We start from the raw sequence: 12,303 nt of genomic DNA, 5'->3' as shown, positions 1-12,303 counted from the left end.
TTTACGTCAGGATGAACCTTAGGATGAAAATAAGGATAATTTTCTTCATTCAAGGTGTGAGCCTATAGAATTTCTACTCGAGGGCTATGAAGGATCAGTGACTGATTTCATTCCAGTGCAATTACCTGTGATCTTGTTGAATGGAAAGCAAATGTGAGGAGCTGAATGGCCAACTCGTCCTCCTTTTTCTTGTGTTATTATTATTATTAAAGACTGCAGCTAAAAAAAAGGCTCACTTTGTGCTATTGATTAAAAGAAGATGCATCTTAAATACAGTTGGTGGAAATAAAAAATGATCAGTACTTTCAGAAGAACTGAAACTGTTGGAAGCATTCAGTTGGTCAGGTAGAGAAAAAGTTTCTCTATTTCTGCTATTTCAGATGATGAGTGTTTCCAGAGTCCTCTGTTTCAATTTCAGATTCCTGTCATTAATAATTTTCTGGTTTTCTTTCAGAAGGAAATTAGTTGGAGCTTGTGAGATTGATCTGCAGAGTTGTGTGTGGAGAGTGTAGAGAGGTTTCAGGACTGCTCTGATAGAATAGAAGCAGGCAAAGGCTTGATAAGCTACATGGCTTGTGCTTTAACAGATTATAATTCTGTAAATCTAATGATCAATTTATGCACAGAATCTTATGAGTATTATTACACTATTGATAACTTTTTTTTAGTGAGGTTGTATGAAGCATAATGCCATCAGTCCCATTCTCCACCGCCCCCCCCCTTAATTCCCTATGACCTTGTTACTTATTCTCTTTCACATACCTATTGATGTATATATGGATTTTAGCAAGGCATTTGATAAGGTACCCCATGCAAGGCTTATTGAGAAAATAAGGAGGCATGGGATCCAAGGGGACATTGCTTTGTGGATCCAGAACTGGTTTGCCCACAGAAGGCAAAGAGTGGTTGTAGATGGGACGTATTCTGCATGGAGGCCGGTGACTAGTGGTGTGCCTCAGGGATCTCTTCTGGGACACCTACTGTTTGTGATGTTTATAAATGACCTGGATGAAGAAGTGGAGGGATGGGTTAGTAAATTTGCTGATGACACAAAGGTTGGGGGTGTTATGGATAGCGTGGAGGGCTGTCAGAGGTTACAACGGGACATTGATAGGATGCAAAACTGGGCTGGGAAGTGGCAGATGCAATTCAATCCAGATAAGTGTGAGGTTGTCCATTTTGGTAGGTCAAATATGATGACAGGATATAGTATTAATGGTAAGACTCTTGGAAGTGTGGAGGATCAGACGGACCTTGGGGTCCGAGTCTATAGGACACTAAAAGCTGCTACACAGGTTGACTCTGTGGTTAAGAAGGCATACGGTGCATTGGCCTTCATCAATTGTGGGATTGAGTTTAAGAGCGATATAGGACCCTGGTCAGACCCCACTTGGAGTACTGTGATCAATTCTGGTCACCTCACTGTAGGAAAGGCGTGGAAACCATAGAAAGGGTGTAGAGGAGATTTACATGGATGTTGCCTGGATTAGGGAGCGTGCCTTATGAGAATAGGTTGAGTGAACTCTGCCTTTTCTCCTTGGAAGCAACGGAGGATGAGTGGTGACTTGATAGAGGTGTACAAGATAATAAGAGGCATTGACTGTGTGAATAGTTAGAGGCTTTTCCCCAGGGCTAAAATGGCTAGCACAAGAGGGCACAGTTTTAAGGTGCTTGGAAGTAGGTACAGAGGAAATGTCAGGGCTAAGTTTTTTTACGCAGAGAGTGGTGACTGCGTGGAATGGGTTGCCGGCGGCGGTGGTGGAGGCGGAAACGATAGGGTCTTTTAAGAGACTCCTGGATGGCTACATGGAGCTTAGAAATATAGAGGGCTATGGATAAAGCCTAGGTAGTTCTAAGATAGGGACATGTTCAGCACAGCTTTGTGGGCCGAAGGGCCTGTATTGTGCTGTATGTTTTCTGTTTCTATGATTTTTAATGCTACTTAAAGTAGTTACCTGGGTTAGCGCGTAGCCAAGTGGTTAAGGCATTCGTCTAGTGATTTGAAGGTCGCTAGTTCGAGCCTTGGCTGAGGCAGTGTGTTGTGTCCTTAAGCAAGGCACTTAACCACACAGTGCTTTGCGACGACACCAGTGCCAAGCTGTATGGGTCCTAATGCTTTTCCCTTGGACAACATCGGTGGCATGGAGAGGAGAGACTTGCAGCATGGGCAACTGCTGGTCTTCCATACAGCCTTGCCCAGGCCTGCACCCTGGAAACCTTCCAAGGTGCAAATCCATGGTCTCATGGGACTAATGGATGCCTATAAAGTAGTTACCCTAAGGGCCTGAATAGTACTGAATTGCCATTTTCCCAACAAAGTTCAATGGGAATCTCTTGCCACTTACAGTATTCATTTAACCTACTAGAACATCTTCAGGGAGGATTACTAGATTAATATTATGAATGTGTGTAAACAACAGGAATTCTGCAGATGCTGGAAATTCAAGCAACACACATCAAAGTTGCCGGTGAACGCAGCAGGCCAGGCAGCATCTCTAGGAAGAGGTGCAGTCGACGTTTCAGGCCGAGACCCTTCGTCAGGACTAACTGAAGGAAGAGTGAGTAAGGGATGTGTGCTGTCTTCTGATGGAAGGTTTCATCTGTGGAGTTTAGAAGAATTAAAGGGACTTCATTAAGACATATCGAATCCTGTATAGTCATGGCAAAGTGGATGTGGAAAGGATTTAGAACTTGGGTTCACTGTTTATAAAGCATAATGATATAGCAGGACCTGGTAACCAGGAATGTTCCTGACCTCCAATGCTGTCAGGGTGGAGTATGCTTCTGGCCATATGGTTTTCCTCTATGTTTTCTAGTTGGCTCTAATTTTCTCCCACATCTGAAAGAAATGTTGGTTAGCAGATTAGTTGACTACTGTAAATTATCCAGTGCATTGGTAGATGCTAGAAGAGCAAGGAGGAAGTTAATGGGCTTGTGAAAGGGAATTGCACTGAACCAGCACGGAATCACTTTGCTGAATGGACTTTCATATCATTACGAAATGTGCCATTTTTATGAGAATTATTGTTAGGTCTCTGCTTCCATTGACCTTTGAAACAGGAGATCTTTGAACAGCAGTTTTTTAAAATAGATGCATATGTCAGGTCTAGTTTACTGTCATATGCACAGGTACATGTGATATACAAGTGCAATGAAAAACGTGCAGCAGCATCACAGGCACCTAGCTTCATATAAGCAGCATTCACAAAAAATGAATTAGTCATAAATTATGCACAATTTTTTAGAGGAGAATATGATTAGAACAAAAAAGTCAATTTTAAGCAAGGTGGTCAGAATGGTTGTAGTGTTTCTAAACTATAATGATTAGGGTTTTGGCAGTTGTTGAGCTTTTCATCAATTTGGTGTGTCTGATTTGACCCGCATTTTTATCAATGCACCATCTATCCAAATGCATCATGCAAGAAACTGATGAGGTTCTGATCAACATATCACGGATGCCATCCTTCACTCCACAGACTCTCTTACTTTCACTGCCTCGATAAAGACCTTAAGACGTAGGAGCAGAATTCAGCCCATCGACTCTGCTCTGCCATTCCATTACGGCTGAAGTATTATCCCTGTCATTCTCATTCTCCTGCCTTCTCCCTGTAACTTTTGCCACCTTCACTAATCAAGAAACTCCACTTTAAATGTACCCAATGACTTGGCCTCCACAGCCATCTATATCAATGCATTCCGCAGATTCACCACACTCTGGCTAAAGAAATTTCTCCTCATCTCTGTACGAAGGAGATATCCTTCTAAGGTTATGCCCTTTGGTCCTAGATTATCCCATTAATGGCCACCCTTATCTAGGCCTTTCATTATTCAGTAGGTTTCAGTGAGATTGCTTCCCCACCGCCCACTTTATTTTTCTAAACTAGCGAGTAAACGCCCAGAGCCATAAAACACTACTCATAGATTAGGGCTTTCATTCTCCGAAAACATTCTAGCAGCCCAAAACTGCTCACAATAATAAATGTCTGATCATTGCCTTATAAAGCCTCAGCATTGCATCTTTGTTTTTATATTCTAGTCCTTTCAATGAATGCTAACGTAGCATTTGCCTTCCTTATCACAAACTCGACCTGCAAGTTAAGCTTTAGGGAATCCTTCATGAGGACTCTCAAGTACCTCTGATTTTTAAATGTTCTCCTCGTTTAGAATATAGTCCACATGTTTATTCCTTCAGCTTCCACCTCCCTACACTATATTCCATCTGCCACTTCATTGCCCATTCCCCCAATGTGTATTCTTGGATATTATGCTCCCAGCTGTGATCTTTCAACCACCACTCAGTGATGCGCATATCATACTTGCTAATCTCTAAATGTGCTACAAGATCATCTATCTTATTCTGAACGCTGTGTGTGTCCATATATAATACCAGCAGTCCTGTATTCATCGCCCTTTTTGATTTTGGCCTCTTGTTACACTTCAACTCGTCCCACTGACTGCAATTTTGCCCTATCATCTGCCTGTCCTTCACTGCCCAGTACACACCGCATCCAGTTGTATACCAACTGGTCCATCCTCAGCCTTATCACTCCGGTTCTCAACCCCTGCCAAATTATTTCAAACCCTAGCACCTCTAGCAAATCTGTTTGCAAGAATATTGGACTCCCCACTCCCCACTCAGGTTCAAGTGTAACCCATCCTTTTTGTACAGGTCATCCAATCCCCAGAAGAGATCCCAATGATCCTAGAAATCTGAAACCCTGACCCCTGCACTAATTCTTCAGCCACACATTCATCTGCCAAATTATCCAGTTTTTACCCTCGCAGGCAAGTGGCATTCGCTTTAGAAAAGTTACTTGTTTCCTTTTTATTGCTGTCCTATTTCGCACCTTTTTTTTTAAAAAAGACAGAGAGTTGAGTGCGTATGAACACAGCAAAATAAAACGAAGTGGGAATTATCCGCTGTCCAAACCTCCAACATTGGCCTTGGCAGGAGGACTGGCGCCTGCGTGCTCCTGAGTCCTTCGACGTGTTTCGAGAGCGCGCAGCGGGTATGTGAGCGGGGTTTGCCATGCGCGCACACAAGGAAGTGGCGGGGCCCCGCGTGTTACTGGGGAGACGCGCTCGAGTGGTGCCTCTGCTGAAACTCAGGGACTTTATTCCAGTTACCAGAGCGATCAAGGATCGGTCAAGAGCGGTTGCAGGTAAGGAGCGCACCACAGTGTAATCGGTCGATTAACGCCGCTGGTGGACTGTGGTTTCCCGGGTCTGTACAATGTGTGAGTGTGAGCAGCCCAGCTAGGCCCAATCCCTGTACTGTATGGGTCTAGCATTCGTATGCTCCTACTGCACTTTACGCTATTACTTTGTTTGAAATATATGCTGGTTTTACTCGTTGAATAGAAACCCGGCACCCATCTGCGTCCATGCCGGTCAGGACATCTTGTTCTGATAGTTTCCGATTCTTTTTGTTGCAAAAAAAAAGTCTAAATTGAAGCTTTGAAATATAATAAGTTTTTCTGTAGTGAAATGTGTGCTAAATTTCTTATTTTTTAAAAAAAGCTATGTAACTGCACTATAATTTGTTAGGCTTTGCTTTTGTTGAAGTATCGAGACTCAAATTCTTCTGTAGGTTTTTGATGTCCATGTTTTATCATCGATTTTGATCCTTAACCTCCAACTTCATACTTGCACGTACCAAGGTTTGATACCTCTCTGTACAATTCAGATTTTGCTTTTATTCTGTGTTGCCTGTTTCTTTTTTGTAGTTTACTGTTTTATTAACTAGAGCATAGTTCTGATTATTTCTCTGAACTAATACTCTCTTTGATCAGAATTCATTGTTCTGCCCCATTTTTCTAAAGCTGATATTAATGTTCAGATACAAGAGAAAATCTGCAGATGCTGGAAATCCGAGCAACACATACACAAAATGCTGGAGAAACTCAGCAGGCTGGACAGCATCGATGGAAAAGAGTACAGTCGACGTTTCGGGCCAAAACCCTTTGGCAGGACATGGAACTCTTTGATAGGTTTCAACCCAAAACATAAACTGTGCTCTTTTTCCATAGATGCTGCCTGGCCTGCTGAGTTCCTCCAGCATTTTGTGTGCGTTAGTGATTAGATCCCTGCATAATTAACAATGGAGTAATATATCAACAATTTCAAAATAGTTAAAAGTACCAGGTGTTATTATTTGTTATAAATTTCTGCATTTTACTCTTTCCAAATGAAATCACTAATCAGTTTCTAAATAATATTTTGTGGAGTGAACCAAGACCACATCAGTTAGTGAGATGTACATCTAAAGCTTTTATTTTTTTTTAAACTCTGTTTTGCCATCTTAAAATGCCTTTGTTTAAAAAATAATTGAACTATTTACATCCTGTACGGGATGGTCTGTCTGAAGGAATGTTGTTTTGTTTGGTGGTATACATGTGTGCGATTGATTGACAATAAAATGAACTTGAAAAGTTTTACCAAATTTGTTCAACTCCTTGTTGGTTAGATCTATCAAAACTCTTCTATATTTAAATGATATTGATGCTTTCAGCTTTGATATTTGGGATAATTTTGTCTCCACATCTTTCTGTATATCCATCATTAACGATTGGTAAGTTTGTTTATTACTGCTGCATGGGAAAACTTGCTTGCTGTCTATTCATACAGATCAATTTATAACAACATTGCATTGAGGTAGTACAAGATAAGATAGAGTGTAGAGTAAAGTATTACAGTTATAGAGGAAGTGCAGTGCAAGTATACTGAAAGATGCAAGGTGACAACAAGGTTGATTATGAGATCAAGAATCCACCTTATTGTACCAGGGAATTGTTCTGTAGCCTTATTACAACATAATGCATCCAGATAGGATATGTTGCACTAATAAAAATTTGTTAATGGTCAAAGGGGACATGTCAAATGCTTGAGGAAGTAAAGCTGCTGGAAAGCTTTCTTGGCCATGGAGTCAACGTGGTTGGACCAGGGCCAGTTTTTGGTGATGTTCACTCGCAGGATATTGATTCTCTCAACCCTCCTGACTTCAGCGCGATTGATGTGAACAGGAGGATTGCAGCCCCTCCGCTGTCCTGAAGTCAATTACCCACTCTTTTATTTTGCTGACTTTGAGGTAAAGATTGTTGTCATAACACCATGTCACTAGGCTCTGTATTGCCTTCCAGTATTCTGACTCATGGTTATTTGAAATATGGCCCACTACTGTGGCATCATCTACAAACCTGTAAATCAGGGGTTCCCATCATTTTTTATGCCATGGACCAATACCATTAAACAAGGGGTCTGGATCTTAGGTTGGGAAGCACTGCTGGATTTAAAGCAGAACCTGGCCATGCAGTCATGAGTGTATGGGGAGCAATAGGAGGCAGAGGAAGCAGCTGTGTGGTGCACCAGTGTTGAAGATAATCAGGGTGGACATGTTGCGGCCTGTCCTTACTGATTGTTGTCTGCTGGTCAGGAAGTCAACGAAGAGTGCAAAGAGGGGTGTTGAGTCCTAGCTCCAGCAGTGTGGAGATGAGCTTGCTTGGAATTATATTGTTGGTGGTGGAGCTAAAGTCAATAAGCAGTAGTCTAGCATAGGTGCCCTTACAGTTCTGATGCTTCAGAGATGAGCATAGGGTCAGGGAGACAGCTTCTGCTGCAGACATGTTTCAACGGTAAGGGAATTGCAGTGGGTCGAGGTTGTCGAGTTAATGCATGCCATGACCAGCCTCTGAAACACTTCAAGATCGTGGATGTCAGAACCACTGAGACGTGCTTTTTAAGGCATGTTATCTTGTTTTTCTTAGCTAACAGGATAATAACGGTCTTATTAAAGCAGACGGGAACCTCAGACTGAAGCAAGAAGGGGCTAAAAAATGTGTGCAAATACCCCAGCTTGCTGATTTGCACAAGATCTAAAACAATACCAGGGATACCATCTGAGCCAGATGCTTTCCATGGTGTCATTCCAGAAGACTGATCCTATCCATAAGACCATAAGATAAAGGAGCAGAAGTCAGCCATTCGGCCCATCAAGTCTGCTCCGCCGTTTTATCATGAGGTGATCCATTCTCCCATTTAGTCCCACTCCCCCGCCTTCTCATCATAACCTTTGATGCCCTGGCTACTCAGATACCTATCAATCTCTGCCTTAAATACACACAATGACTTGGCCTCCACTGCTGCCCGTGGCAACAAATTCCATAGATTCACCACCCTCTGTCTATCCCTACAACAGTGACTGTGTGTTCAGGAGCATTGGAAGCTGCTGGGTGGATCTTCTGTTCCATACAACATATTGTTCCTTTACAGAAGATTCATATAAGCATTGATTAATAATATTATTTAACAAGGTTTTTTTGTCATGTATCAGAGAATTATATTGTGTGGTGACTGATTATGACTAATAGATTTACTACATGTTACATGTTAAATGCTTCATTTAAAAAAAAATACCTTATAGGGTGTGTTATCGATTAAATAATGCATTATGTTCAGGGTTGAACAGGTAGATGGAATGGGAAGAATAAAGGAAACAATAACTGCCTTATGATTTTTGGCATTTTATAGTTCATTACATTCCTGGGTCATGGAATGCAGATACCAAGTAATAAATTGGTGAAAAAGTATTATGAAATATGGTCTCAAAATAGATACAATCTTAACTATTGAACAAATCAAAGTAAGAAATCATTAAATTTCCATTGCATGTGCACTGGTATTTACTCAGAGGATGTGGTGGAGGTTTGAATAAGAATTGGTGTGGGCAGGATACCAGCAGCGGATTCCTGGTTGAACTAATATCCAAAGAAACCTGCAGGATAGAATTAGAAATAAATAATAGATAATGTTGACTCCACGAGTCAATGCAACAACTGTGGAGAGAGAACCAGAATGAACTTAATATTAACCCTGTTTCCGTCTTCATACATGCTGTCTGAATACAAGAAGATGTTCTTCTTACAATTTGAACTGATGAGTGAGGCCCTCCACTGGTCAGGGTTGACCATAGATGTTCTGTTTCAGCTGTCTACGTGATATGCAATCCAGGGCAGTGTGATAAGGAGAGCGAGCTGTCACCCATGTAGCAGGCTCCCTCTTTCCACACAGTTAATGAATCAAAAGGAACAGTAGAGACCAAAACAGTTTGGCACCAGCCGGATCGCAGGAGTTGCCAGTCCTTGGGGTTTACTCCTGAAGCCTTCCCCATGAGTGGGTGTAGTGCAAGGCAGCGGGGGTTTGAGATCAGCTTTTTCCTTCTAGATGAGTTGCCTAACATGGCTCACCAGTCCCATCTGCCCTAAGTGACTGGTTTTAAGGTTTCTGTAACCTGCCTTTGCCCCTTCATCTGGGCATAGTAGCTGAGCCACACGTGAAAGCCAAGAGTTGGGCTTGGTTGTCAGAAGCTACACACACCACTGGGAGCGTTTCATTAGGAGCTGGTCTTATCTGCATTATTCCCCAGCTGAAACAACATTAAGGAACCGGCTTTGAGTACACTTTAGCATTTTCTGTATTATTGCTTGTCAGATCTTATGATGGAAAGGTGATCATCAATGAATCAAGAAAGCAGGTACTGGAGGAAAATATGCTGAGAAACTCTGCAGGATCTGGAAGCAAAAGGATATATAGTCAACCTTTCATGTTGAGACCCTGCATCAAGACTGTGAATGTAGAGGGAAATTGATGTTTTGGGTGCAGTTGTTGGTAGCTGACCTTGACCTTATCCAGGATTACAGAAGACCAAGTTCAGGTTGTAAGAACAACATCTTGTATTCTGTTGGGAGCTTGGATTTGAACATTGAATTTTCTGGTTTCAGGTGATACATATCGTCTGTTCTCCTCCCACTTGTATTTCACATTCTTCTGTTTACCTAATTTTCATCCCACTTTTTTCACCTTTCCCGTTCTCTTTCTTTCCTACCACCCCCCCAACACTTGCTTCCATCTGCCCATCATCTCCTTCCACCTATCACCTGCCAACCTCTGCCCTGTGTCGCCCTCACCTGATTCCGCCTGTCATCTGCTTGGTCTCTTCTATCTGGCCTTGAATTGTGACATGCTGACAATCTGTCCTGATGCTGTGTCTTGGCCTGAAGTGTTGACATTCATGTTTTGGCTTCACAGCTGCTTCACTGAGTTCTTCCAGAATTCTGTTTTATTACTAAATTGTTGGATCAATGAGTTACTCCTGCAGCTATGTCCTGTGGCTAGGATGATCAAACTCCCAACAAGTACAACCATCTTTTTCTCTGAGAAGACTGAGTCTAGCCATTGGAGTTTGTTTCCCATGATACTAAGCGATTGAATGTTTAACCAGGCTTTGTTGATGTATTTGTTTTCTACTGCAATGATGTCAAGGATAATCATTCATATCTTACCTACAGTATTTATCTCTTTGGTCTCTTTGAACAGAGGCTGTGCTGAGGAAGCAGCTCTGGAAAAATTCAAATTGGACATCAGTTTGGAATAAATGCCATTTGATAGTGTTAGGGACATCTTATTTTCCTTTGTTGTTGATCGAGTAGATTGATTGGATGATAATCAGCAAGATTCTATATTCTATAACTTTCTGCTGCTCAGATCCATGTAGTCCTTTGTTCCAGCTCCAGCATCTTGGCAGTCCCATCAGAGTGATCATGAATAGTGATTTTCAATTAAAAGTGGGAAACAATTAACAATGCAGAACTCAGTGCTATAGTTACAGAGCAGGCAGACATTTAAGTACAAGGGTATAATGAGGTAGACTGAGGTCAAGAGTCCCATTTTAGTGGACCATTCGTTAGTCTCACCTGGTCTCCTGAGCTTGGTGGTGTGTGCTTTCAGGCTTTTTTTTTAAATCTTCTGCCCTTCAGGGCAGGTGAAGAAGAGGGAATATCTGGAGCTTGTAGACAGAGTCCATGGAGGGGAGGCTGGTCTCTATGATGTGCTGAGCCGTGTCCACGGCTCAGTGTAGTGTTTTGTGGTCTTCTGCGGAGCAGTTACCATACCAACCAGTGATGCATCCAGATAGGATGTTTTCTGTGTTGTGTTGATAAATTGCTGGGAAGTACTAGCATGGATTTTGGAAGGAGGTCTTCCTATTGTTCACATGGAGGATATTTTGCTTCTCCATGACTAGTACAAACTAGATTAAGGAAGAGTTACAGTTTGCAAATACAAATATTAACATATATTAGAAACTGTTGATCATGCTTTCATGGACTCCGGTGCACATGAGATAAATAATGGTGTAGGGCATGATTTTCGAGCTTTCTGAAAATGTGATAAAGAGCATGGAAGTCATTGGTTGAGATGCCTGACTGATTAGTTGATTACGAATAGGGACAAGTTAAGGCAGTATGATAGATTTGGGCATCAGATAAATGTATTACAGATGATGGTGATAATGAATATCACAGAGTATGATAATTTGGTCACAGCCAATATTAATTGTTGCATTGAGGGGATTGAAATGGAGTTGGAATAGAAATAAGAAAGAAAGATTTGTGATTGATTAGGAGTTTGCAAGGATTGCATAATCAAGAAAAGAATTTTAAATAGAAGTGGATGACAGTGGTTTTCTGAAGTTCCAGAATGTCTGTTGGTCTGCAAGTGAGGACAAGAAGGGAAATTACATGTACTGCAATGAAAGCATAAATGCTGGAAACAAAGCAGGTCAGGCAGCATCTGTGGAATGAGTTAACATCTCACCTGCCAAGCCGAGTAATCTACCTGGTCAGGAAGGATGTCATCCCACAAGAGTAAGAACTACTCACACCAGTGCCTTATAAAGCTGCATCATTACTTCCATGCTTTTATATTTTAGCCTTCTCGAAATTAATGCTAACATTGCATTTGCCGCCTTTACCATCAACTCATCCTGCAAGTTAACCTTTAGTGAATCCTGCACGAGGACTTGGATTTTTGAATTTTCTCCTCGTTTAGAAAATAGTTTGTGCTTTTATTCCTTTTACCAAAGTGCATGACCATACACTTCTTGACACTGTCTTCCATCTGCCATATCCTTGCCCATTCTCCAAATCTGTCTAAGTCCCTTGTATCTTCACATGGTCTACAAACTTGGCCACAGAGCCATTAATTCTGTCATCCATCTCATTGACATATAACTTAAAAAGAAGTGGTCCTAATACCAACACCTGCGGGACACCACTAGTCACCGGCACTAACGGATAAGACTCCCTTTATTCTCGCTCTTTGCCTCCTGACAGGCAACCAATGCTCTATCCATACAAGTATCTTGTAATATCATGGGCTCTTATCTTGTTAAGCAGCTTCATGTACAGCACTCTTTAAATACCTGTGAAAACCTTTGGTATCCTCTTTGATATTATTGGCCAGCTTAGT

General features: G+C 41.7%; 1 protein-coding gene across 2 annotated transcripts in view; it reads left to right on the top strand.

Annotated features, from left to right (window-relative positions):
* Nucleotides 1-5,077: 5,077 nt before the first annotated feature.
* Nucleotides 5,078-12,303, top strand: part of scap (SREBF chaperone) — a 122,943-nt gene continuing 115,717 nt past the window's right edge. For both annotated transcript variants that reach the window (XM_072259992.1, XM_072259972.1), the window contains exon 1: nucleotides 5,078-5,162. The gene's annotated coding sequence lies outside the window, so the exon portion shown is untranslated. The remainder of the gene's footprint in view (nucleotides 5,163-12,303) is intronic.

Source organism: Mobula birostris, chromosome 1 (genome assembly GCF_030028105.1).
Source record: "Mobula birostris isolate sMobBir1 chromosome 1, sMobBir1.hap1, whole genome shotgun sequence".
Lineage (NCBI taxonomy): Eukaryota > Metazoa > Chordata > Chondrichthyes > Myliobatiformes > Myliobatidae > Mobula > Mobula birostris.
The sequence above is the reverse complement of the archived record's forward strand: the minus strand, read 5'-3'. Positions and strand labels throughout refer to the sequence as shown.